The 25,646-nt window shown below is 36.1% G+C and overlaps 1 long non-coding RNA gene across 1 annotated transcript; it reads right to left on the reverse strand.

Moving 5' to 3' along the window:
• Positions 1–4,320: 4,320 nt before the first annotated feature.
• On the reverse strand, positions 4,321–24,858 carry LOC109381004 (uncharacterized). Its single transcript, XR_002123610.1, has 6 exons — positions 24,646–24,858; positions 13,465–13,536; positions 11,402–11,492; positions 9,968–10,033; positions 5,300–5,364; positions 4,321–4,387 (listed from the first exon to the last, which is right to left on the reverse strand). It is a non-coding gene; the product is annotated as an uncharacterized LOC109381004 (long non-coding RNA).
• Between the last annotated feature and the right edge of the window lie 788 nt (positions 24,859–25,646).

The raw sequence follows: 25,646 nt of genomic DNA on the forward strand, positions 1-25,646 counted from the left end.
CGATTCATAACAGTAGCAAAATTACAGTTATAGAGTAGCAACGAAAATAATTTTATGGTTGGGGGTCACCACAACATAAGGAACTGTATTAAGGGGTCGTGGCATCAGGAAGGTTGAGAACCGCTGGTCTACATTGGGGGTCACCACAACATGAGGAACTGTATTAAGGGGTCGTGGCATCAGGAAGGTTGAGAACCGCTGGTCTACAGGATCATTTCCAATAGAGGCAGTAGACTAGATTTTTTTGTGTTGGACCTCAGAGTTCTAGACACATAGAATTCATCATCCTTGACGCATACGCCACCAGTTGTCATCATTGGTCCAGAAGTGGCACTCTTCTTCCCCCTTAATTTCTAAGTTTGTTCATTGATTAATTATCATTTTGATAATATGAATCACAAAAACTTAAGAAGATATTTAAGTAGCCTTAACAGCTATCTATATGATCATTTGCCAGCTTGATTATCTTTTATTAATCATTCTTAGTGAACAATTAATGTTTTACATTAAACATTCTTAATAGTATGCAAAGATTGACTAATCAACACAATGTTCCTATGTCAAAATGTTAATATGTCAGTGTCATATTTATCATTGGGCCATAGTTGGCCTTCTTGGATTCTTTTAACAATACAATGAATATCCTTTAAAAACTACCCAAAGCAAGACAAAGACTTTACTATACTCACATTGGTCTCCATGCTACTAACACACAGAGGCAACCAGGGAGCTCAGGACATGGGAAACGGGTGCTCAAATCAGCCAGGAGCATCCATTCTAAAAGTACAAAGCAGAACAAATGATAAAAATATGGAAACATTCTCTCCATTTACGCTGCATTTCTCCTTTCATTTTATTAAGTCATTTAAGTATGTATTAAATTGTGTTTTTGTTTTTGTTTTTTCTTGAGAAAACAAACAACGTTGAACAAGGCACTGACCAAACAAGAACATGAACTCTGAGTTTCAGTGTTTTTAATATATAGTAATAGTATTTCTGGCCTCACCATATATTTTCATAATTGGACAATGATTCACCCTCTTTATTTATATATTGGTTTACTGATTCTTTCATTGATCCATTTATAATAATGGAATCAAATTCCATGAACACAAAACTAAAAACAAAATATTCCTAACATCTGTCCATAGGATTATTTCCAACAGAAAGTATATACTAGATTTCTTATTGTGTTGGGCCTCAGAGTTCCAGACACATGGTATTCACCATCTAGTACTCATACTCTACCAGTCGTCATCATTGGTCCAAGGTTGGCTCTCATTATTTTCAATCAGGTCTACATGTTTTAATTAATTCAACCATTCACTATAATAAAACAAATGCTTAGAGGTCATTAAAACTTGAACCAGGATCCTGTTTCTTATATAAATTAATATAATACTTCATATTAGCCTCATTTTACTATTTGAATGTGACTAAATTATCTTTGTAGAGTGAGGTTTAAATCAACTTTGACGCAAAATTAACATTGAATAATACACTTTACATTCATTAATTAATTGAACGATTAACTGTGAGAATGAATAAAATTATCTTATTTTTTTCTCCTTAATTGACCACCGATTGCTGAATTGGCTCACATGTGACCTTTATTCATTTTATTTGTATATGTAACTTTATTCCCTTTCAATAACTGTATTAACACCCATGACAAACCACCAAACTAGAAGCAATTCCTTCGACTGTTACTTACACAAGTTTCTCCAGTCCTTAATTGAACCATTGTGCAATCGTTCTGTAGAGTACAAAGCAAATATAAAAATAGATTAAATTAGATAGATCAGCCTAGATTAGTATTTTTTAAATTGATCCAAATCAACAATTGATTAAGAATAAATCTTAGTGCTTGTTATATATTAAAAATCTGAATGGGGCTGGCCGAGTGGCGCAATGTTTAAGAAGTGGCTTGAGACTCCAGAGGCCCCGGTTCAGATCCCACATATGAGAGTCAGTGACGCTGCCCTCCATGGCTAAAATGCTGAATGGCAGCTCGACCTGGAGCTGGGCTGCCGTGAGTCGCCGGCGATGGCGTAGGCTACAGCCCCTGCTGCAGTGGGTTGCCATGGGCTACCCTGTGTAGCCAGCAGCCAGCGTGAGCGGCCAGCAGCCGCAGTGAGCGGCCATCCAGAAGCCGGCAACTGATCTGCTTTGCCCAGGGAGGAGTGCAATGATGGTGCCAACTTGGGCCAGTGAAGCAACGTCCTCCACAACTAGACTGAAGAACAAAAGGACAGCAACTTGTCTGTTCCCCTTCCCCCAATTCCCCAGCACTGTTCCCATCCCCCCCAATCCCCTAATAAAAATTTTAAAAAACAAAACAAAACTCTGAATGGTTATTGATTGGTTGATTCAAGTATTAAATTCAACTGATATAGTGAACACCTTTGAAACCAACACCAGACAAAAGAGTAAGAACTATGACTATGACACATATCTGTTTATATGCCCCCTGCCAAGCCAGGTAAGAGCTGTAGCTTCTTTCTAAATGAATCTTGCTTGGAAAAAATTAGGTTAATCTGAATTCCAGATTTGAGCACATTCTCAACAATTGTCTATGCTTACTTATCCCACTTTTATATACATATGTATGTATATAGCTACACATGGAGCCATTTATCTGACATTTTAAAAAAATTTGCACCCAAAAGTCAGAAAGAGAACTCCTATTTAAATATAGTCACCATTCCAAAAGAATAAGAGCCTTAGTTTATCTTTGTTTTCTGGGAAGCAACTGTGTAGAACTGAATTCATCACGCCCCTTGTTTCATCACATATGGTCCTCACTGGTCCATGCTTTGCCTTCTTTCAAATAATTGATTAAAAGATTAACGTATTCTTTTACACATTAATAATAACATCATTAATATTTGTGACTCTACAGAAACAGGATAATATTAATGCTTGACCATATGTTCATTAAGCACCAAAAAAAAGATCACATTATGTTTTCTTGTTCCTTTTAAATTAAAAAATAATGAAAATCATTGCATTAATCGTAACTGGTCATTTGACACATTCTCAACAAAGGTCCATGTGTAAACCCTCTCTAAATTATGATTATCTAATCAATAATCAATTTAAGTAAATGTTTTGCCATTCCCTTAATAAAACAAAAAACCAACAACCCAACCCAGAAAAATAACATAGGCTCTTACATCCATCTATCTAAATGCTCTTTACCCAAAAGGGTCAGCTTTAATAAATTTATTTTACTAGAACTCAGTGCTTCAGAAATGTATTAACAATGATTTTTATATTATATGTATTACATTATGTAGTCTCATATTTGAACCAGGAATAACCCATTTTGTCTTTATTCATTTATATATTTCTTAATTTATTCATTCATCGATTGAGTGAAAACACAATACTCAGAAACCCAAGAACAAACAAACTCCCGCATACTTTTACCTCCTAACATAAGTTTATTTCCCATACAGGTAACAAAGAGGAGTTTTTGGTAATGGACCTCAGAGTTACAGGGTTTAATCAAAATCCTTGATTTCAGACACCCCAGGGTACTCATCATTGATCCAGGTTAAGCAATCTTTTGCTTCCTTTATACCTTTGTTTATTGATCCATTCATTGACCCACTAAGTAATAAAATCAACATTCATAAATTTTTTTAAACAGCCAAGAACAAGATCTTGAATATGACCAAGATTTGTTTATAGGCTTTTTCCCCCATGAACTAGGTCTTTTCTCTTTTTGCAGTGTCCCTCGGTGAGGTATGTACGGATCAATGAGCATCCTTGCTTCCTAGGCCTCGTACTCCAACCACCTTCCATCTCTGTCTGTCCTCCGCCCTCACTTAGGAGCTGTCCAGTAGAACTTTGCGTGATGATATGAATGTGCCATAACTGCGCTCTCCGGTGTGGCTACCATCCGCCACAGGTAATGAAGGACTTGAACTGTGGCTAGTGCAACTGAGGAACTGAACTTAAAATTCATTTCATTTTAATTATTTTAAATTTAAATAGCCACAGGTGGCTAGGGGCAACCATATTGAAGAGTGCAACCCTAGAATTGATAACTGGGTAAATGTTTAAATCAAACGCAGTGCAAAAATAAGATGGATTACTATTAATAAGCTTTGAAAATGAATAAAATGTCTTCCATCTTATTTTTAACCACAATTGTATTGAATTCGGTTAACCATAATCTTTGTTTCATAACACATTCATATCATTGGTCTATGTATGGCTTAACTGAAATAATTGAATGAACACTAATGAAAAATTCACCCCAATTGACAAGCTCTTTTGACTATTATTTACTTTAGTCATTAAGTTTCTTACCCACAAAGGTAACGGCCAAGATCTTCATCTGCACAGACTGATTCAATCAGACATTGTCTTCTGCATTCTGTGGAGTCAAACACCAATATTCAAAGAATGAACAGTCCAGATTTAGACTGAATGAAAGGACATGATACTAGGTTAAGCATGAAGTTGATTCAAGACTTTATCATTGAAAAATTCAATCTATCCCCATAAAGTGTGTACGGCCATGATTAAGATACCTGAATACTCTAAATTTCTGCTATAAGCTCGTTTCCATACATGAAAAAAGGAGGCCACTTTTTAATAATGGACCTCAGAGTTACAGATGGCTTTAATCAAAATGTTTGATTCAGACACCCTCCAATCTCATCATTGGTCCAGGCTTGGCACTCTTTTTCTGTATTCACTTATGCCTCCATTTTCCCATGAATCACAAACTCCCAAGAACAAGATCCTTGATATAACTGTGAACTGTCTGAAGGCTGATGTCTCACAGAGCTTCAGGACTATAGTTCAGTGGAAACCTCCCTTCATAAAGGACCACAGCTAAAACTGGTCCATCATTAGGCCATGTTCATTTAATTGGGCCAGTTTTACACATGGTGTCATGAATAACCAAAACCCACAATGGTATCCCACATCTACTACGCAGACAATATGTTCTACCTTCTAACAGCTTCCTCTAGACAGTAATAGCCTGGCAGATCTCTACCAATATGGAAATGCTTAAATCAACTGTGGCGCAGAAATAATATGGAATAACAAACACTGTGTAAATTCATTAAATGCCTGCCATCATTTTAAAAAATGAATCTCAGTTGTGCTGAAATGGGTTCATTCTACTCCTTGGCCCAAAACAAATCCCCACTGTTGGTCCCTACTTAGTGTTCTCAGATTTTATTTTTGTGTATACAGCCTTTTGTTCCATGGAACCACGTCAGTGACTGCACGTGACCAAACCATACAAGCCAACGACAGGAACTCTGTCACTTACATTGCTCTTGCCCACAGACAGGGGTAACAGCCGAGATCTTCATTACTGGACAGGGACTGAAACCACTGCGAAGTGTTCATTCAGTAGGAAAGGTGGATGTTTAAAGGAATAAAAAGTGTAAATTTAGACTTTAAATAGAAGTTAGTTCTACACTACTGGATTAATCATAAACATTAGTTTGTGTCACATTTTCATCATCAATCCAACAGTGGTATCCGTCTCATCTATTGACTTACTAAGTTTTTAGTTTGAAGTAATACAATAATAATACAATGACCTTTTAATCTACCACCCCACACAAGAACTATAACTATTATTAATACCTGTCTATATACCCCTACCAAGTAGCAAAAATGACAGACAATTTTTTAATGGAGAAAACTTCTGCAAAATGGGATAAATTTAAATTCTTGTTTCATGAAAAAAATCTGACCAATGGGCCACACTGTACTTTCATTCATGTATTTATTGATTAGTCTATTTTTTTATTTAACAACTCAAAAGATAATTTAATTATCTGCTCTTTTTTCCTAAAGAAAATGGTAGAGCCTTTTACTACCCAAAACTAAATACTATTACATACAACTTTCTATCACAGCACTGTCTGTACTAATGGAACTTTCCGCAGTGAGAAAATGTTCCCCATTAGCACAGTCCAATATGGTATCCACTGGCCACATATGGCTAAAATGCAGCTAGTGTTACTGAGAAACTGAATTTTTATTTTTAATTAATTTGAATTTAAGTACTAATAGCAAGATGTATTCAGACAGTAGGATCTATATGATCTATATACTAAAGAAGAAGGATCCTGGATCTTTTTTATTTAAGTGGACTTCAAGAGGAAAAGAATCATCATGTTCCTTCATACATCACATATGCTTCTCACTGGCCCATGGTTTATGCTATTTTAAATAATGGATTGAGATGTGAAATTATTCTTTCACTCACTTATCCAGAACTGGTGAACCTGAAGGACACTGGACAAGAATGCTGAGTGACACTAAATCTAACCATTGCCTTATTACTCACAGAAATCATTGACAAAATGCATTTACATTTTCCTTTTTAAATACAATTCAATGAACACAATATAATTAGTCATTTCTACAGTTATGTTTTCTATATTCATGCTTAGATCTTTTCCATGTTTCAATAACTATCTAATCACTTCCATTTTATTTTTATTATTGATATTTATTAAAATAATTTATATCATGTGTTTATTATGGTTTGTTATATTATTGAATTTATCATAGTAAGCATTATTGATTATGGTGTAATTATGTAAGTTTTTTGTCCCTATTTAAAATAAGACACACAACCAGAAACTCACCAACCCAGAAAAACAAAACTGATATTCTCATCTATCTACTCTACGCTCCCAAGGAGAAGCAGCCTCCGTCTATTTTATTTGAACTCAAAATTTCAGAAATGTATTAGCAATAATCCTTGGTTCATTGGCTCCTTTCATAATTATATAAGGTATAGCCCTCCTCTGTATTTATACTTAATTCATGCATTGGTTAACTTATAATAATCTATATTCACGAACAGCAAAAGATCAAAAATACATCCTTGAATCTTTTCTCACTTCCTCTGGAAGCATTTCCCATTGATGCAATGGACCTGAGATATAAACCGGGTTTAATAAAAATATTTTCTTCAGATGCCCCACACATATTCATCATTGATCCAGAGTTGGTATTCTGTGCCTTCATGTAATGTATTGTTCTTGACTTATTTGTTGATTCATCAATAATCATATAATCAATGTCCATGAACAAGGAAAATAATACCAAGATCCTTGAAGGTATGAACATGTCCTGAAATTTAACTTCTCACAGCCGGAGGACTAGCCCTCTTGGTGCAACGCACCTCAGTGTTGCAAACGTTCGTTCGCCTACTTCCTTCCATCATATCAATTCCATATTCCTCGTGGTTCCATACTTGGATCTCTTTGATTTAACATCCATATTTTAAAGATGATACAATGAACTACCATTTTATACAAAATTAAGAAAAAATTTCCCTTTTCTTATGTCCTCCCCCTCAATGGGTTCATAGCCTATAACAACATCAGTGGGGACGTTTCAACCCACTGTGGTACAAAAATAAAATGGAATAGTAAGATGTTCTGAAAATGACTGAAATGCCTTTCTTCTTTTTTCACTTAATGAATTCAGTCATGCAGAAATAGATTAATCATATTTCTGAATTCTTAACACATTTTAATCACTGGTCAATGCATGACTACCTTTGAATTACATATGTATGTAGCCATTTATTCCTTCAAAACGTCTCAGTGAATACCCCTGGCCACGCCCCCACGCAGGAATATGAACTTTGATTATTCCTTACATTGATCTGCAACCTCTTTACCCAGAGGTAAAAAGCAAGATGGTCACCATGAGATAACAATAAAATCTGATAGTCAATCTACATTTAGCTATTTTAAATGATCGAGAACCAAGTAACCATGAGTCCCAGTTTGTATCCCATTCTCCACATTTTAAAAGAGAGAGCACTACCTTATGTGTATTAATTTATGCAATTTTTATTTTAAATAATGTAATGAACACCAGTGAATCTAGTGTGGTACCCACAAAGGTAAGAGCCAAAATCATCTTTTCTGTTGAACTTTTTGCAAAATTGGGTAAATGGAAGATTCACTTCATGGCACAATCTCACCTAGGGTCTAAGGTTAGCCCTAATATGTTTATTCATTCATTCATTTAATTACTTAATGGGGTAATAAGATCATCCCTTCATTTTTCTAAAAAAATTCCAAAAAGTTTAAATAACCATCAAAACAGAACTGAAACACTATTATTTTCAAATGTCTATATGCACCATTAGAAAGGCCTAGAACTCTTTGTCTTCCTGTGGATATCGCTTGTGTAAAATATGATGAATCAAGAGCTTTACACCCAAATGCATGCTTTCCATTGATGTATTGTTGGCTGACTTGTAAAAACAATTGACTGATATAAATGTATGCATTTGTCCACTTATAATTATACTTCAATATACGTATGTGAGCCCACCCACAGTGGATAAGTACCTGGAATAATATTTACAGCTGTTCTAAGTCATTACCCAAAAGAATAGCAAACTGGTTCCTTTAATGTCTACTTATGCAACATTGCATTAAAAGACTGCATTAATCGGGCGGGTCAAGTGGCACGGTGGTTAAGAGCTGGCTTGGGACGCCAGAGGGCCCCAGTTCGGATCCCACATATGAGGGCCAGTGACACTGCCCTCTACAGCTAAGATGCTGAACAACAGCTCAACCTGGAGCTGGGCTACCGTGTGTAGCCATCAGCCAGCGTGAGCGGCCAGCAGCCGCAGTGAGCGGCTGTCCAGAAGCCGGAGACTGACCTGCCTAACCCCAGGAAGAGCGCAATGATGTTGCCAACTTGGCCCAGTGAAGCAACGTCCTCCACAACTAGACTGAAGAACAAAAGGACAGCAACTTGTCTGTTTCCCTTCCCCCAATTCCCCAGAGCTGTTCCCATCCCCCAATTCCCCAATAAAAATCTAAAAAAAAAAAAAAGACTGCATTAATCATTAATGTTATAAAACAGTCTCATCATTGCTTCACGTTCTCCCTCTCAATTACACAGTTTATTCAATCAACTATTTGTAGAAATGTATTTCCATTTCCTTAATCAAATGATCAATTGGCAATCTGCCTCAACATAGAGCAAGAACATGCACTCCTCTGTACAGATGACTACATGCTCCTTACCAAAGTGATAAGAGCCTCGACTATTAATTGGTTGGGACTAAGAATCTTAAAATTGTTTTAATGATTATCCATGTTTTATTATATGCCTTAAAAAGTAGTGCATGCATAGCTTATTTTTTATTCATGTATGTATTTCTTTATTAGTGGGCTAATTTTATTATAATAATTAAATTCATAACCCAAATCACGAGAGCCCAAGAATAAGGTGCTATAGGCTCACTTCCTATTTCGGAGGATAATGGGGTGTCTCATCGTAACGGACCTCAGAGTTGCAGATGGGTTTAATCAAAATTCTTGTTTCAGAAACCCCATGACATTCATCACTGGTCCATGCTGGGAATTGTTTTAATTTATTAATTTTCTGATTCACAAATAATAATAATACAATCACAAAATTCTAAAACAAGACCCTTAAATTCAGGCACTTGTCCCATTGAGCTAATAAACTACACCTCTTTCGTGATGGAACTCAAGCTGCACATGCGGACGGGCCAACATCCCTGCATTGTGTAGTCAGCACTTCCTGTGTGGCCCTCTTTTATTTAATGCGCCCCTATGTCAAAGATGTCTCAATGAAAAATAATGAAACCACCATCTTTGATCACCTCTGGGCTGTCCCCAAAGAGTGACCAGCCAGCTCTACCCATATGACAATGGTTAAATCAACTATGGCAGAAAATAAAGAATAATATTAAGGGGCTCTGAGACTAAATTAAGTAACTTTTGTCTTCTTTTAAAATGACCTCAGATGTGATGGTTTAGATTAAATATAATTTTTGGCATATAACACATTCCCATCGCTGACCCACATTTGGAGCACTTTCATTTCATATATATAGTAAAGAACAACTACTTTGAAATTTTTCACATAAGACCTATGAACAGACTATGCAGAGAATGTGAACTAAGAGACTTACTTATATTCGTCTTTATGCTCCTTGCACACGATGATGGCTCTTTAAGTCAGCTGTCTTATGTTCACTCTGGAGAGGAAAAGATTTAGACTGGATTTAGATTCCTTTAAAACAGTTGTTAGGCAGAACTAGATAACAAGAAACTTTGGCTCAAAAATGTAATTTTTTGTTAATTCAGCATTGAATTCTTAGCTTTAAATAATACAATAAACACTATTATGTCTACCACCTGGCCCAAGATTAAAATCTATAACAATACAAATATCCACCTATATGAACATCTATTAAGTAGATGGCTATTTAATGGGTTATTGACTGATGCAAACACGTTCCCATTTCTTAATGTAGAAAAAAAACCCAGCAGGCTACAAAAAACTCAGAGCACCGCCTCCTAACTACAGACACTGGTATGTTCCATAGGAAAGGGTTACAGACGAAACCTGTCCATTTTACTTCAGAAATGTATTAACGTTAAAGCTTATTGTATTGCACTCTCCTAATTGTTCCATGAGTAGGCCTGTTGGTCTTTCATACACACATTTCTTTATTTACTCATGCATTGATTCACTTGAAATAATACAATCCATATCCATGAACTACAGAAGCCCAGGGACAAGTTTATCGAATTTTCCTAACTTCTACTCCTAGCTAATTTCTACAGGGAATATTGACCGGTGCTCTTTCCATAATGGACCTCAGAGTCACGCAGAGGGCTTAATCAAAGGCATTGATTCAGTACCTCCACCAATACTCATCATTGATCCAGGCATGGCTTTCTATCGCTCCACTCATTTATGGTGTTGAATTGATTCACTCATTCCCAGGTTCACGAATAATATATGATAAATAACCTTTAATGACACAAAACTGAGAATGAAAGCCTTAAATACAACCAAGATCTGTTCACTGCCCTTGAGCAAACAGACTCAAACTCTTCACATGAACCTGTTTTACATGTCGGGACAAATCAGCTCCCCCACTTCCTGTCTGTCCCTTTCTTATGATTAGTGTCCACCTGCTCCCCCCTCACTGGACTTGTCCACATATTAAAGTCGGTGTAATCAATAACCATAGGCCTATCATCTTAGCCCACAACTGGCATCTACCATCTTCTAAGATACTCCAGCCTCAAAGAGTTAACAACTCAGAACGTTATCAAAGAAGGAAGGCATGAGGCAAATGTGACAGGAACATAAAATAGGAAGTTAAACTGCTCTGAAAATATGTGAAATGTCCTCTGCCACTTGAGTGATGGCCCTTAGTGGGGCTGAGTCGAAATAATCATAAATTTTAGTTCATTCGACACATTCGAATCATGGACTCATGATCGACATTCCTTAATTCCATGTATTATTACTATTTTATTGAAATCATTTCATGGGCTCCCATGTATAACCCCCATCTAAGCTTAGAACACCAACACTGATGTTTACTTACATCAGCCTTTACGCTCCTTAGTCCCAGAGGTAACAAACAGCCAGGGTCTTCATGATTACAGGATGATTCAATCAGCGGTATGGAGTTCATTCTATAAAGGAAAAAAAATAGCCTACATTTTAAAACCACGAAGACACAGCTCGCCTTTTTAAACTGAAATTTATCAGAAGTCTAGATTAATCATAAACCCCACTTCACATCACATTCTCATTTTCCCAAGAATGGCAATCTTTTATTTACTTACTTAAATTTTACTATTAAATAATATAAACACCATTGAATTTACTGCTCAACACAAAATAAAAGCTATACCAATCAAAGACACCTGACTTTACTTGCTACCTACATAGGGAGAGCCACAATCATCTTTCTATCGGACTTATTTGTATAGAATTGGATTTATTTCATTTGCTTCATGGTACAATCTCACCAATCCTCCACTAAATGTATTCATCGATTTACTCACTTACTGATTTATGTTATTATTCAGGGAATAATAATATCATGCCCTCACTTTTCTAAAGAAGACTCAGAATGGTTAAATACTAACTTAGAACCAAACTACCACAACTTGGAAAGCTCTAGGTGGACCCTTCAATATATGGAAGTGCTTAGAATTTTTCCTAGAATGTGTATTGTTGGAAAACAAGATGAATCAGTATCCTTGTATTAAAACATGTGTTCCATGGTTTGCTGACTGTGTAAAATAGATTAAGATATAAATTTATTCCTTCTTTCTCTTATACAAGATCTCTCTTGTAGAAAGACATCTGTGATCTTACTCACTAGACAAAAATACAGAACAAAATATGGCTGTCCATGGTCATTGCCATCAAGTATAACAAGCTTTCTTCTCTGTTATTGTTTTAATAAAATTCAGTTTAAAAAAAATTGGATTAATTATGAGTTTTATCATATGAAACATTCTCATCATTGGTCTCTGCTTGGCTTTCAATTCTGTGGTTATTTAACCAACTACAATATATACGAGTAAATATGTTTCCATCTCCTTAGTAAAACAGTCAGCAACCCACCACCAACACAGAACAAAAACTCTCACTGTTAATGTACAAATGACTGTATACTCTTTTCCAGAGCAGAAAGGGCCTTTACTATTAATTCAATGGGAGTGGAGTCTCGAGAACTCAGCCAGATTTTAATAATAACCCATGTTTCTTTACAGTCCTTAAAAATAGGAGCATGCCCTGTCCTCTTTTTTTCATCCATTGACACATTTTGTTTTTCTGTGGGTCCATTTTATAATAAAAATACAATCCATCCCCAAGAACCACAAAAACCCACGCACAAAATAATGTGGGCTCACTTCCCACAGAGGGAATAACTATGCGTCTCTTTATGTGGACCTCAGAGTCGTATATGGGTTTAATCAAAACTCCTGTTTCAGATACCCCATGGAACTCATCATTGGTCCAGGCACGTTTTTCTTCCTTTATACTTTCGTTTATTTATTTATTCATTGATCCGTGAATAACAATACAATCATAAAATTCCAGGAACAAGATCTTCCCATTCGTGGTTCTTTCCCCATTGAGGGTAGAGACTAGATCTCATTGTACAATGGACCTCAGAGAACATGTGTGATCAATTAACATCCATATTTCATACCAAATCCACATTTATCATTGGTCCTCCTGCGGTTTTCTGTTATTTAATTAGCCCATGTTTTAAAGATGGTTCAATGAAAAGTGGCGAAACCACGATCTTGAATCCCTTCTCAAACACAATGTCTTCCATTTGCTTATGGGCTGCCACACACAGAGTTATCAGCTAGGACTACATCAATATGAAAATGTTTAAGTTGTTTGTGGAGGAAAATAAACTAATATTAAATAGTTCTAGAAATGAATGAAATGACCACTATCTTTTTTTAATTACCTCAGTTGTGCCAAATTAAACATAATTTTTTATTCAGAACATATTCCCATCACTGGTCCATACTTGGAGGGTTTTATTTCTTTTATAGGCTTTGATTCTTCTGAAACACCACTAAACACTTACGAAAAAAGCATCCCAACCAACGATGAGAACTTCGACTTACTTACTATGATCTTTATCTGCAGAGCTAACTGCCAAGACTTTGTTTCTTAGAAAATGAATGCTGTCCTGATGTCATTCTGTGGAGGACAAAGTAGAATTAACCTAGATTCTTAATGTATATTAATTACGTGAAACTAGAGAGCAATCAACTTTGATCCTTTTTCATTAGTCCAGTATTTATTTTACTTTTAAATAATGTACTAGCCACTTTTGAATCCACCACACAAGAATAAGAACAATATCTATCAAAAATATCTTTATATATAACAGTTTTAACAGAAAAGATTATTTTAATGGATGTTATTTTTGCAGAATTGAGTACACTTAAATCCTTATTTCACATTCTCAATGACTCATGCTTGATTCTATTTTATATGTTCATTTATTCATTCACTTATTCATTTATTTAATTACTTATGGGATGATTTAGCCATATGTTCATTATATTAAATAGTCAAACTGGTAAACCAGCCAGTAATCAAGAACAGAAAGACTATTAAATGCAATGATCTACCATGCCCCTTATCAAAAATGGGAGTAGGCTAGGAATTTTTCTTTCTATAACCATCAGTAGTGAAAACCCAAATTAGTAATTATCATTGTCTCATAAAACATGGTATTCATTGATCTGTATTTTCTCTTATTTTAAATAATTAAGATAGGATTTAATTCATTCATTCAGTTAAAACAATATGTAAGTATCTGTGAATACAAAGACACGAGAAATAAATCCTGAGTGATAGTAACATCTATCTTCTTGCTAGTCACAGAAATAACTGAGTGTATCATTTTGGGGTTGTTAATAGAATTTAGTGAATACAATGATCAATCATAACATTCCCCATGTGACACACCGTCAGCATGTGTTCATAACTGCTTCTCATTCGATGAGATATATCCTCAATCAAATGTCCATTTATGTAAATGCATCCTGTTTCTCTTAAAAATGGATGCAGCAAAAGCAGCGCTTTAGCGGGAAATTTATAGCATTGAATGCATATATTAGAAAAAAGGAACTAAGTCTCTGTTGACAGATGAATGGATAAAGAAATTGTGGTATAAACACACAGTGAAATATTATTCAGCCTTAAAAGAAAAGATCCTGTCATTTTCAATAACATGGGTGAGCCTGGAGGACATTATGCTTAGTGAAATAAGCCCGTCACAGAAAGAAAATGCTGCATGATCTCACTCATGTGTGGAATCTAAAAAAGCTGAATTCATAGAAGCAGAGAGTAGAATGGTGGTTACTAGGAGTGGAGAGATGGAAGAAATTGGGAGACATCTGTCAAGGGTACAAAGTTGCTGTTATGTAGAATGAATAAGTTCTAGAGATCTAATGTACAGCATGATGACTATAGTTAATAATATCATATTGTATACTAGAAATTGGCTAAGAGAGTAGATTTCAGGTTCTCCTATCACAAAAACTAAAAAGAAAGACAAAAACGACAACTATGTGAGGAGATAGATATGTTAATTAGCTTGACTGTAGTAATTATTTTACTATGTGTATGTGTAGCAAAACATCATATTGTATACCTTAAAAATAGTATACAATTTTTATTTAAAGAAAAAATTAAAAATCAGTAATTTAAGTTTCTACTTTAGTAAACTAGAAAAAAAAATTAAATCCAAAGTAAGCAGAATAGAAGAAATGATAAAAATTAAAGCAGAAATCAATTAAATTTAAAAGAGAAAAACAAAAGAGAAAAATCAATAAAGCCAAATCTGATTCTTTGAAAAGATCAATAAAATCATTAAGCCTCTGGTCAGGCTAAGAAAAAAGAGAGAGAGAGAGGACACAAATTACTAATATCAGAAATGAAAGAGGAGAGTTCACTATAGTTCCCATGGACATTAAAAGGATTGTCACAAGATAATATGAACATTAAAAGGATTGTCACAAGATAATATGAACAACTCTATGGCCACAAATGTGATAACCTAGATGAAATGGACCTATTCCTCGAAAGACACAATTTGCCAAAACTCATACAAGAAGAAACAGACAATATGGATAGGCCAGTATCTATTAAAGAAAATGAATCAATAACTAATAACCTTCCAAAATAAAATGCATCAGGCCCAGGTGGGTTCACTGGTGAATTGTACCAAATATTTATAGAAGAAATTATACCAATTCTCTACAATCTCTTTCAGAAGAAAGAAGCAGAGGAAATACTTCCTCATCATGCTGTGAGGCCATATTACCCTAACACCAAAGCCGGACAAAAGCATTACAAGAAAGAAAAAAAAACTACAGAACAATATTTCTCATGAACAAAGATGCAAAAATCCTCAACAAAATATTAGTAAATTAAATCTTGGCAATGTATAAAAAGAAATATACAATAACCAACTGAAATTTATCCAAAGTATGCAATGCTGGTTCTACAGTCCAAAGTCAATTAATTTACTCTGTCACATCAACAGGTGAAGGAAGAAAAATCATATCATATGAATCAATGCAGGAAAAGTATTTGACAAAATCTAACACCCATTCACAATAAAAACTCTCAGTAACTATGAAGACAGGAATTACCTCAAATTGAAAAAAATCCTACAGCTCAATCAGACTTAATGATGAGAAATTAGAAGCTTTCCCACTAAGATCAGGAGCAATGTAAGGATGTTCCCGCTCTACACTCCCTTACAACATTGTACTGGAAGTTATAGCTCATGAAATAAAACAAGAAAAGGTATGCTATTAGTGAAGGAAGAAATAAGACAGTCTTTTTTAACAGATGACATGGTCACCTGTGTAGAAAATATACATTAAAGTCAATCACTTTCCTATATACCAGCAATGAACAAGTGAAATTTGAAATTAAGAACACAATACTATTTACATTAGAACCCCAAAAATGAAATACTTGGTGTAAATCCAACAAAATATGTACAAGGTCTATATGAGGAAAACCACAAAACTGATAAAAGTAATCAAAAAAGAACTAAATACTGGGTTGTCAGAAAAGTCATAATGCACTTTTGCAACAAAAAACAGAAAAAATCTGTCATGACTTTTCCGACAACCCAATAAATGGAGAGATATTCCATGCTCATGGACAGGAAAAGTCACTGTCAAGATGTCAGTTCTATCCAACTCGATGTGTAGATTCAATGCAATCCCAACAAAATTCCAAGCAAGTTATTTCGTGGGTGGAGGCAAACTGATCTTAACATTTATATGAATATAGGCAATCGACCCAGAACAGCCAACACAATACTGAAGAACAAAAGTTGGGGGACGGGCATTACCTAATTTCAAGACTTACTGTGAAACTACAGTAATCAAGACAGTGTGGTATTAGCAAAATAGACAAATCAATCCATTAGCAAAATAGACAGAACAGAGAGCCAAGAAAATAAGCCCACTAAAAGAGAGCCAACTGATCTTGGATGAAGGAGCAAAGGTAATACGATGGAGCACAACAACCTTTTCAACAAATGGGGCTAGAACTGGAACTCCACATGCAGAAAATGGGATCTAAATACAGGACTTACACAAAAATTAACTCAAAACGGATCATAGACTGAAATGTAAAAAGGAAGACACTAAAACTCCTAGAAAATAACATAGGAGAAAATGTAGATGACCTTGGGTTTGGTGATGAATTTTAAATACAACACCAAAGATGATATATCAGAGAAATAATTGATAACCTAAACTTAATTAAAACTAAAAATTTCTGCTCTGCAAAGAAACTGTCAAGAGAACAAAAGACAAGCCACAGACTGGGAAAAAAACATTAGCAAAAGACATATCTGAAAAATGACTATTTTCCAAAACATACAAAGACACCTTAAAAATCTACAACAAGAAAAAAAGCAAACAATTAAAAAATGAGCTGAAGACCTTGACAGACACATCACCAAAGAAGATACACAGATGGCAAATGAGCACATGAAAAGACGCTCCACATCAGATGTCATCAGGGAAATGCAAATTGAAACGAGATACTACTACACACTATTAGAACAGGTGTTTGGCGGTTTCTTAAAAAACTAAACATAATCTTACCATAAGATCTAACAATCACTCCTTGATATTTACCCAAAGGAGATGAAAAATGATGTCCACCCAAAAACCTGCATATGGATGTTTATAGCAGCTTTGTTCATAATTGCAAAAACATGGAAGCAACCAGGTGTCCTGCAGTACACAAAAGGATAAACTGTGTTCCATCCAGGCAATGGAACATTATTGAGCACTAAAAAGAAATGAGCTATCGAAACCATGAAAAGGCATGGAGGAACCTTAAATGCATATTACTAAGTGAAAGAAGACAATATGAAAAGGCTGCTTACTATATGATTCCAACCATATAACGTTCTGGAAAAGGCAAAACTGTGGTGACAGTGAGAGGATTAGCGGTTGCCAGAGGTTAGAGGGGGGAGACAGGTGAACAGGTGGAGCACAGCGGATTTGCAGTACAGTGAAATATTCTGTATGATATGCTAATGATGGATACATGTCGTTATACATTTGTCTAAAGCCATTAAATTTACAACCAAGAGTGAACCCTATTGTAAATCATAGACTTTGGGTGATAATGACGTGTCAGTGTAGGTTCGCCAATTATAACAAATGTCCCGTCTGGCGGGGGAGGCTGATGGCGGGGGAGGCTGTGCGTGTGGGTGGGGAGGGGCATTATGGGAAATCGCTGTACATTCTGCTCAATTTTGCCGTGAACCTAAAGCTGTCCTAAAAAATGAAGTCTCTTCAAAAAAGAGGCAACATCAAAAAAAAAGAAAAAAAATCTGCTACCCATCAACAGCAACATTGACTCTTACACATAGTTCTCTTTATGTTCCTTACCCCAAAGTGTAAGAGCCTTGATCTATTTATTTTACTGGAACTCAACACTTCCAAATTGTATTAGTCCTGTTCTTTATTTCATTACATGCTCCCATAATTAGTGCAATTAAGACCCTCCTTGTCTTCATTCATCTATGCATTTCATGCTTTTATTCACACATTGACTTACTTATAAACGTGTAATCTATTCTGAAGAATGCCAACAGACCAAGAACAAGATTTGACACTTCCTGACTTATGCTATGTGCTCCTTTCCCAGAGATAAGAGGGTAAGTTTCTTTTTCTAATGGATCTCAGAGCTATAGGGCTTAATCCACATTCTTGATTCAGACACCTCAGGATGCTCATCATTGGTCTAGCCCTGACACTCTTTCCTTCATTCATTTGCACCTTTGTATATTGATTCATTCACTGATTAACTAACAATAAGAAAATCGACACATAAAAAATCCCAAAATCCGAAAAATAAGAACCTTGAAATTGTTAAGATCAACAGATGAATATCTTAATGTCACACACGTATAAATTCCTTGCTTCTCTGAAATCATGCTTGCTCCTTTTTGTTTAATTTGTCCATATTTTAAATACAGTACAGCAAATGACTATGAGCCCACTATCTTACCCGAGAATATGGTTTACAATATCAACCATATTCTCTTATGTGCTCCTTTTAAAGAGTCAACAGCCTAGGTCACTTGTGGAAATTTAAATTAGCTGTGCTGCAAAAACAAAATGGAATAGTAATCAACTCAGATATTGATGGAAATGTCCTCCATCCTATTTCGTGTAACAGTCTCACTTGTGTTGAATTGCAATAATCTAATTTTGTTTTTGTTCATAATAAATTCCTATCATTGGTCAATGAATGGCACTTTTTTATTTTCTTTGAATATGTACCCAATTATTACTCTGAAATATTAAAACCCATGAACAACCCCCCAAATCAAGAACATAAACTTTTTTACTATGACTGGACTGGCGGAGTGATGCGTTGGTTATGAGTTGGCTTGGGACACCAGCTCTGAGCAGCAGGGCCCCAGTTTGGATCCCACATGAGGGCCAGTGACGCTGCACCCTCTACAGCTAAGATGGTGAACAACAGCTCAACCTGGACCTGGAGCTGGGCTGCCGTGAGTCGCCGTAGGCTGCAGTGGGGCTGGCTGGCAGTGGGCGTGAGCTTTCCTGAGCTGCCATAAGCGGCCATGAGTGGCCGTCCAATGGCCGGCGAGCGACTGCCTCACCCGGGAAGAGCGCAATGATAATACCAACATGGGCCAGTGAAGCGACGTCCTCCACAACTAGACTGAAGCCTGTTCCCCTTCCCCAATTCCCCAACACTGTCCCCCTCCCCCAATTCCCCAATAATAAAATCTTTGGGGGGGGTAAAAAAAAACTTTGACTATGACTAAGATCTGTTTCAACACATTTGACCCACAGAAATGTCAGCCAAAATGATCACCAATGGAGAATAATTAAGTCAGGAATTATGTATCCATTGTGTGGAGTAAAAGCAGATTTACAAAAGAATATAAAAGTACATTTAAATTTTTCGAGGGATATTAGTAGGCCTGTACAAGATTAATCCTAAACTTGATTCATACCACATTTTAATCAATGGTCTAAGAATGGCCTGGCATATTATTTATTGATGTATCTAAAACTCAACTCCAGAATATGAAGTGACTATTGCAAGTATCCTTCTATACACTCTCTACCCACATGGTAAGAATACAGAACATTTTTCCTAATAATGGATGTCACTTGGGCAGGACTGGATAAATTTAAATACTTTTTTCATTGGCACAATTTCACCAATCGTCCATGCTATCCCCTACTTTATGTAATTATTTATTCATTCATTGTTTGGCTTATTCATTTACTTTTGTACTCATGAAAAGTTAAACATCTATTTTTCCAGAGAAAACACAATATGAACAACCAACCAATCAACCACCCAAATTGTAACACAATTAAATGCAACTGTACATATGAACCTGACCCAAAGTTGGAAGAGCCTGGCTTGTTTTTTTCTTTATCCAAATCAGCAAGGTACACCAGGACAAACAATTCACATTGTTTTTTTTAACACATGCCGTACGTTGGTCCATTCTTTACCCCAGCGGTTCTCAGCAGAAGACATTTGCCAACGTCTGGAGACATTTTTTGTTGTCACATCTGGGAGAGTGGGGTGAATATTGGCCTCTAGTGAGTAGAGGTCAGTGACAGGACAGCCGCCCATGAATTATCCAAATGTCAATAGTGAGAAATCCTGCTTCATTTACCCCTTTCAAAATAATTTGTTGAGAGATGAATGTATTTATACATTCACTCATAACCTCGTCAATATTCATGAATGTATACAAAATGGATTAGAAATTTGAACGGTATTAACAGCTGTTCATGTGCTCATTACTCTCAGATACAGCCAACTAGATCATATTTCTTTGTTTTTAATAAGCAACCAGCACCTCCCCAAAATGAGAACAGCAGCACTGATTTCTAGGTATTTATCTCTAAATGCTCCTTACCCAAGTAGGGGTCATATTTAATCAATTTATGTTGGAACTGAGTGCCTCAGAACTGTATTAATAATAATAAATACACTACACATCATAATAAGGCCACATATGGCTCTCCTTGTCCTCATTCATATATTTATTTAATCATTTTTTAATTCACTTCTAGTAATACAATCCTATGAACCTTAAGAGCCGAATAACAAAATCCTAAATATTACTAACTTCAGCTGTGAGCTCATTTACCATATTGGCTTAACTTGGTCTCTGACCTCAGAGTTATAGGGTTTAATCAAAATCATTGATTCAGACACCCCAGAATGTTCATCATTGGTCCATACTTGGCACCCTTTCCTTCCTTCATTTGTGCCTTTGTGATTGATCCCTTCATTAAGTCACTAATAATAACCAAGTCAATATACATGAATCAAAAATCCTAAACACAAGATCCTAGACTATTACTAAGCTGTATCTATAGGCTTGTTTTCCATAAAATAATAGAGCACATCTGTTTTGCAATGCATTACAACATTATATATAGATTATCAACCTCTTTGCTTTACATCAGTCCCATATTTATACTTTGTCCATGCTGGCCATTCTTTTATTTAATTTTTCCATGTTTTAAACATGGTACATGGTACATGGGTGGTAGCCAGCCCCCAAGACAGCTCCCAATGGTCTCTGACTGCTGGTACTCATAGTCTTGTGTAGTCTCCCATATTAAATCACACTTGGCCTCTATGACCAGTAGACTACCGTGGAAGAGATGGTGTCTGACTTCTGAGTCTAGGTTGTAAATACATTCAGGCTTCCACCTTCCTCTCCCTTGGATGGAACTGCTGTAGAGGAGCTCAACTGTGATGGTGTAAAGATACTCCAACAGTCCCGAGGAGAGGTCCATGAGGGAAGGAACTGTGGCCTCCCGCCAACAGCCAGCACCAACGATCCCGCCATGTGAGCGAGCCGTGGAAACAGACCCCCAGCCCCAGTCGAGCTTCCTGGTGACTGCAGTTCTACCTGACATCTTGACTACAACCACACGATAGACCCTAAGGCAACACTGCCCACGAAGCCGCTCCTGGATTCCTGCCCCATTGAAACTGGGACAGATCACAAATGCTTACTGTTGTTTTAAGCCACTAAGTTGTAGGGCAGTTCGTTACACAGCGATAGATAACTAATACAATACAATGATCAGCCAGCCACAGTCATATCTCACAATGATACTATCTTCCCCTCTTCCTATCTGCTCCTGCCTCCAGGAGTTAATGGCTGAGACCTTGATAACCGACTAAATGTTTAAATTAACCACGGTACAAAATAAAATATTATATTAAAAACTCAAAAGTGATTTAAAAGCCCTCCATCATTTTTTAATGGAGTTCAGTTGCACTGAATTGGACTAATCATAAACTTTGGTTAATTTCCATAATTGGTCCCTGCGTGGCATCCTTTGATTTTATTTATGTATTTAGTATTTATTCTCCTGACATAACGTCACAATGAACAAACCACCTAAACCAAGGACGTGCATTTTGATTATTATCTCCTACAGTCTACAGGCTCCTTACCCACAGAGGTAAAAACTATTTATTACTATTGAATAACTAAATCAGCTATTGTGAAAAAAAAAAGAAATCAGCTATTGTGTTTCCATTCTGTAAAGTAAAATGAACATTTTATATAGAATGGGACAGCATAGACCTAACCTTTTTTTAGTGGGTTGAAATCATGAGGTACTAGATTAATCATAAACCTTGGTTCCCACCACTTTCTCATTATTGACACAAGAATGACTCTAGTTTTTGTATATTGACTTATTCGCTGCTTAATTTTTCATTAATGTAGTAAACACTGTTAAATGCAGCACCCAGAACAAGAGTGATAAATGTCACCAGTCTACTATCCATCTACATACTCCCTAAGCACAGAGTTCACAGCCCATTCAACTTTTTTAAGGCCCATATTCGTGCATTGCTTAGGCCGTGCCATGAAGCATTAGTCGAAGATGTACCCTAATGTATGCACTTATTGACTCACTCATGTTTTTCTCATTTAAGTACCTAAAAACTAATTTGATCATTTATTCATTTTTTTAAGAAAAAGAGTAAAATCCACCAGTAATCAAGAACTAAAATATCATTTCATATCACTGTGATGTGCACTTTAAAGTTAGATAAGTCTAGATTTCTTTTTCTCCATCTAAAAGGATGTAATCATCTTTGTTTCATGACACCTACTCCTCAAGGACCCATGCTCTGCCTTCTTTTAAATAACTGACCGAAATATAAACTCATTTGTTCATTCATTCATGTTAACAATACGCTCAAAATGAATGCAGGCCAAGCCACTGGACGAGAACACTGACTAACTCCAGTATCTGCCCTTGTGCCCACTGCCCACAGATACAGCCTGCTGGGTCCTTTTTTGTTTTTTTCAAATAATAGTGAACAAAACTGGTATGATCATATCTGGCACCATATTTTCAATGTTAGTCCATGCTTGGCCTTCATTCAGTTGGGCACTTATTTAAACAATTATTTCTAATGTAAGTGATTTGTTCCTTTGCTAAATAAAACCAACAACCAGCTACCCACCACCAATGCAAAACACCAACATGGACTCTCATAGTATGAAAACAGTAAGAGAGACTTCATCTATTTGAGTCATGAAACTCAGCGCTTCAGGAAATAATAAAATTAATAATATTCCTTGGGCCGACCGGGTGGGGCAGTTGGTTAAGAGCGTGCGCTCTGTGCAACAGTGTCGCTGGTTCGATTCCCACATGGGCCAGTGAGCTGCACCCAAGCTGAGTTGCCAACAGGCAGCCGATGGCTCAGCTGGTGAGAGCGCGTGCTCTTAACAACAAGGCTGCCAGTTCGACTCCCGCATGGGATGGTGGGCTGCGTCCCCCAGCAACTAGATTGAAAGTAGCGACTGGACTTGGAGCTGAGCTTGCGCCCTCCACAACTAAGATCAACTAAGATTGAAGGACAACAACTCGACTTGGAGCTGATGGGTCCTGGAAAAACACAATGTTCCCCTTCCCCAATACCCCAATAAAATCATTAAAATAATAATAATAATGATCCTTGTTTCATTGCAGACTCACATAACTGGTCATTAGTCACTGACACATTTCTATTTATTCTTTCATGGCTTTCTCTTATTTCCCAGACATGAAGAACTTCAAGCTCAGGAGAGCCTGATCTCTGACTACTCCTAACTTTTGATGTAAGCCCCTCCCCCTCAAAGGAAATAACTAGATTTCTTTTTTCTAATACACCTCAAAGTTACAGAGTTTAATAAAAATCTTTGATACATATATCTCAGAGTACTCATCACTGTTCTATATTGAACACCTTTTTATTCCTTTATTTATGTATTGCTTATTCCTTTATCCATTGATTAATTAATAATAATACCATCAAATCTCATGAATCATAAAGCTCAACAATATCCTTGAATATCACTAGTAACTGTCCAAATGCCCATTTCCCACAGTGCTGACAGACAAGGACACCAACTATTTTGTCCATCTTCCTGTGTATTCCTCCCTCCAGGAATTAGCTTAAATCTGTATCAGTGGAGAAGCACTTAAATGAACAGCAATGCAAAAACAAAATATGATGTGAAGCAGCCCTGAAAATGAATGAAACACCCTCCATCTTTTTTATTGGATTGGAGTACTACCGAATCAGCTCAATCATAAATCCCAACTCTGTCCTGTGCTGGCGTTACTTGGTTTTATTTATTAATATACCCATTTACTACTTTGAAAAATTCAAGCAACACCCAGAAACCAACCTCCTAGCCCCAGAACATAAATTCTAACTGTTACTTACATCCATCTCTTCTCTCCTTACCCACAGAGTTTGTAAAAGCCAAGATCTTTAGCATTAGAGGATGATTAAATCATCTGCGATGTGTTCACTTGGTAAAAGTGTAGGCTTTCAAAGGAAAGAAAGAACCTATAGTTAGATATTTTTTAATGAAAGTTAGTTTTCCAGCCTTAAATTAATTCCAAACTTGGGTCATTTCACAATCTCATCACTGCCCAAGAATGGCACACCTTATTCATTGATTTATTTAGTTTTTATCTTTAAATAATACAACGAACACCAACATGAGAACAAGAATCATTACCTACCACATATATCTACCCACATGCACCCTATTAATAAATGTAAGAGCTCATCGATTGCTTTTAGTGGACCTCACTTGTGCAAAATTGAATAAATGAAAACCTTTTTTCATGGCATATTGTCACCAATCATGCACAAATTTTTCTGATTTAGATATTGAGTGATTCATTGTTTATTCATGCACATAATTAGGCATGAAGCAAATTAATTATCTACCCAATTTTCTAAAGAATTTTTCCATGAAAATTTCTATGTGTGCTTTAGCCAAAGCCAGAGGGGTCCTAGAGTTCCTTTTCTTTATCTGGACACCATTCGGGTATAAACAGAGGAATCACCATCTTTGGTTCTCAGCACATGTTGCTCATTTGCTCTTGCATGGCATTCTTTTGAATAATTCATCTGTATATAAGCACACTCCTTCATGTCCTTATAACAGTATGTCAATATCAATGAAACCCAAGACACTGCACAAGAGCAATGAATAGCCTGTCTACAAGGTCATGGCCACGAACATAATGATTAAATCCTCTTTTGATTTTTTTTTAAGTAAAACTCATTGAATGGAGTTAGATTAATTATAACTCTGGTCATATGACACATTCTCAATATTGGTTCATGTTTGGCCCTCTCTCGATAAGACAATTATTTAAGCAATTGTTTATGTATGTAAACTTTTCTGTCCTTTACTAATTAAAACAACC

The sequence above is a fragment of the Hipposideros armiger genome, unplaced genomic scaffold, assembly GCF_001890085.2.
Source record: "Hipposideros armiger isolate ML-2016 unplaced genomic scaffold, ASM189008v1 scaffold_43, whole genome shotgun sequence".
In the NCBI taxonomy this organism is placed as follows: domain Eukaryota; kingdom Metazoa; phylum Chordata; class Mammalia; order Chiroptera; family Hipposideridae; genus Hipposideros; species Hipposideros armiger.